The sequence below is a fragment of the Octopus bimaculoides genome, chromosome 20 (assembly GCF_001194135.2).
Source record: "Octopus bimaculoides isolate UCB-OBI-ISO-001 chromosome 20, ASM119413v2, whole genome shotgun sequence".
Classification (NCBI taxonomy): Eukaryota; Metazoa; Mollusca; class Cephalopoda; order Octopoda; family Octopodidae; genus Octopus; species Octopus bimaculoides.
Genome location: NC_069000.1, coordinates 36,177,498 through 36,181,959, shown reverse-complemented (window position 1 = coordinate 36,181,959; position 4,462 = coordinate 36,177,498).

The following is a 4,462-nucleotide window of genomic DNA, read 5'->3' as shown; positions in this document are numbered from 1 at the left end:
TTTTTTTTTTTTTTTTCAAAATAATTTTCAGGGTGACATTCCTAATGAAACATTAATGTTGTTTTTTTGTTGTTGTTTTTTTTACTTGTTTCTTTGTTTTAGTCAAAAAAAAAAAACATTCTTTTACACCCACCAGAATTCAATAAAGTTACATCATCTATCTAGCTACTGTAGGTAGGTAGATAGAAAAATAGATATATTGGATAGATATTTTTTTTTAATATGTCCCTTCCCCCTCTCCAATCACCTCCTCCCTACCTACATTCTGTAAAAACAAAAATAAGAAGAAAAAAAGCAACAAAAAGACAACAGTTCTGTTATCCTATCAACTAGCAATATATTATGGCATGTAATTTAATCAAATGAACTTGAATTGATTCTTGTTGTTAAATGGTTGTTTTTATTTATTTTATTGATCTCTTGTTTTCTCTCTCCTTTAAAATACATACGTGTATGTGTGTGTTATAAGATATATTATGCTTGTGTGTAAAATCTATATATACATGTATAGACCTGTTAAGACATGAAGACCTGTTGGGGCAAGCGAAAGTGTAATCGTCATGGCACCTGTGCCCAGCATGCCTTCCTGGCATGTGTAAAGACATTCGAGCGAGATCGTTGCCAGTGCTGCTGAACTGGCTCCTGTGCAGGTGGCACGTAAAATACACCGTTTCGAGCGTGGCCGTTGCCAGTACCGCCTGACTGGCCTTCGTGCCGGTGGCACGTAAAAGCACCCTCTACACTCTTGGAGTGGTTGACATTAGGAAGGGCATCCAGCTGTAGAATTCAATGCTTGTTTATTCATTGTTTTGAATTAATTATGAATTACCTTGTAGCTAAGACATTTTCACAATGTGATTGCTTGGTTTTAGAAAGATATTGTAGGATAGGTGTGAAAGGCTGGATTTGGTCAGTTTTAACATAAAACTGGTTGAATATTTAGGCTGGATATGGTCGGGCTGAATGTTAAAAGGTTAAAATTTCCCTAGCTACAGAGATGTCTGTCAAACATTTTGATAGTATTCAATAGACATCTCTTGTTGTTGTTTCTTTTTCTTTATGATAACAGATTTTCATTATAACATTCCATTTTCACTTGAATAATGAGAACACAAAAAAATATTATTCAGTGAGTGAGAACTTAACCCATAAGTATGTGGTCTTGGGTTCAGCCCCACTATGTAGCACTTTATGCAAATGTCTACTACAACTGAAAGAAACCCATTGTGTGTGTGTGTGTGTGTGTGTGTCTAAGCACATAAATATGGAAAAAGGGGGGGGGGGAAATAGAACTCAAATAGGTGCAGGCATAGCTGTGTGGTAAGAAGCTTCCTTTTCAACCACATTATTTTAGGTGCAGTCTCACTGTGTGACACTTTGGACAAATGTCTTCTACTATAGACGTAAACTGAAAGAAGCCCATCGTATATATATGTGTGTGTGTGTTTGTTCCCCCTCCCCAACTATTGTTTAACAATCAATGTTGGTGTGTTTATGTCTATAATTTAGCAGTTTGGCCAAAAAGACCAATAAAGTAAGTACTAGGCTTACCGTTTAAGGCGGTGCTCCAGCATGGCTGCAGTCAAATGACTGAAACAAGTAAAAGAGTAAATACTGAAGGTAGAGTATGTTTTTATTAACCCTTTCGATACCAACTCAACTGAAACCACCTCTGGCACTTGCCACCATTTATATCTCTTTCAGCCTTTACTCGACCATCCCATTTATATTCTGATCTCTGTCCCTTGTGAGTATGCCTGGCACTTTGTCACCATCTCTCTCTCTCTCTTTCTCTCTCTCTTTATCTCTTTCTCTCTTTCTCTCTCTCTCTCTCTCTCTCTCTCTCTCCTGTTCCTGCATTTCCCTCAGGTTGGGTAACCATGTATCTCCTTTCCAACATCACACATGTTTCTGTTTCTTTGTGTCACTGTAACCTTTCATCATCTGACACAAGACCACCACCTCCAATGCCATGACCCTGTCAGTGCAGGTGCTACTTAAAAAACATCCAGTCCCCACTGTAAAGTGGTTGGCATTTAGAAGGGCATCCAGCTGTAAAAGCCTTGCCCCAAAACTGACCACTCTGTTGGGTGGTTGGTATTAGGAAGGGCATTTATAAAACAACACCGGCTTGATGTCGAGGTCATTAACTTGTCAGTTTGGTAATTTCTTCAGTGACATCTGATTCCAACCAATGAGGAGTGGAGGAAATTGTGTCAAATCTACTGCGGGTCTGCAAATAGTGTATGGAACAACGTATGTTTGTACACATGGAAATATTTAAATTAATTAATTCTCTCTTCTGCTGTCTGGTATACTGTCCAACATTGAAAATATTTCAGTGAATCCACTGCTCCAGCTTGTCATCAGACGATAATTAGCACCTCATTAAAAACTTGTATTTACTGTTACATATCATTATTTCAGGTAATTCAAAAGTTTGTTCTGTGAAAATGTCTTCTAGTAGCACCAATTATGTGGTCAGTGAAACCACTGAGATCCTTATTGATTTAAGGCCAATGAAAGACACAGTACACCAGGTTTCCGGCCAGTCTGGCTGTTCATTGCTAACATCTATGTATGCACAGAAAATATCACCAAAAATCGTACATGTTTCCTTTATTTGTGATAAAGGTGACCGTACCGGCAAGCTCTTAAAACTGAACTGTCAAACCTGCGGGAAACCTCAACATGTTTTGCTTCCAAATCTGCTAAGGCCAAAGAGCCTCAAAATATTGTCAACTGTGACACAACAGTTGAAACGTGTTACGACAATGGACTGTCAATATCAATGCCACAATCCCCATTACTCATTGACGACAACGACCCAGTCACTAATAACGAAGAACCATGTGACCAAACTCCAGTTAACAATGATAAAAAAGTAGTAATGAAAACCATAATGAAACTTTCCAGAAACTTTCCTCAAGTGATCAAAATGTTAAATAAAAATTCAAAGTTCAAACGTCACATCTGCTACAAAAAATTTACATCATCGGACATCCTCAATAACCACTTCAATTCAGCCCATGCTGGAGTAAGAAGGCAGAAAAGTAGCTGCCCTTATTGTTCCAAGTCTTACATCACAACAAAAATTTACTTGCGTCACCTTCAGAGTCACATTAGATTAAAGACTTCGTGCCACTATCAGTTATTATCGAAATCTTTGGAAGCATTCTATGACATTTTATAGATTACCAACACAATGGAAAACGCCACACTTGTCTTCATTGTTCTGAAAGTTTTTCCAATTCCGTAGAACTTCTAAATCGCCACAAAGAATCTCATCCTAATAATTCTGTTCACGTATGCCAAGTGTGTTCCTGTCAGTTTGTTTCTGACAACTCTTTAAAGCGACATCTTAAGAGACACAGTGTAAAACACTTTTACAAATGTGACTTTGGCTTCAAAACATTCACTCAAATATCCGTTTTACAACATGCAAAGATAAGTTTTTAAATTAATTTACTCCTCTATTAACATCAACTTAATGCAGTGTATATTTACTATATTTATATATCTACAGTTTATATAGTTGTGTGTGTGTATATACATATACATGCACATATTTACAATATTTGTATGTCTGTGTGTGTATGTATATATATAGCTATGTGTATATATATATATATATATATATATATAAAGAGAGAGAGAGAGGTGCGTGTGTGTGTGTATATATATATACATAGTAAATATTTACATGTCCATTGTATAGGTTCAAATCCGGCTAGGATCATGTACATATCCAGGAATAAATGGCACCAGATTTCAGTCTCTCCTGAAATCACTCTCTCAGCCAGGCTAGGGAGTCATCTGATGCGTGGGAGCTGGCCCCATCTTGCTGGAACCACTGTTCATCTGGATCTAACCCTCTGCATTGTTTTATTCAAAGATTTGTGGGTTCTGTGTTTTTGGGGTCACCCTGTACTAAACTGGGTTTTTTTAGAATGTTTCTAACCTCTTAACATTCTTAACATTCTTTTTGTATGTGTTAATCTATTAGAGATATTTTCTTACTTCACTTTGAATTTAACCCATTTGGGATTGCCTTGATAACGCAGTACTCAATAATCTTGGGGGAAAATTATATTCAGGTTACACTGTGGCACCTAGTCAATGAAGGAATTTCTATGTGAGTCATTCTGCTAGCTAAAAATTGCTGTAAAATCTCATTTAAATCATATTTTATCATGTTAAGAAAAATGGGCATATTTAGATGTCATCCTAGGAACAATGCTACACAAGTCTAATAATTAACAAGATATGTAACCCTTCTCTTGTAGAGCCTGGTGCAATTCAGTAGTAGAAAGAAGGAAGGAAGAAAGGCTTTAGGTTTCACTTGGAGCTTATCAACAATAACAGATACTGCCATATATTTTTAAATGCTTTGTTATATCATCATTTCATCTTGTTAGAATAGAAATAAATGTCAGAGTTTTCAAAAGTCAAGCCAATACAA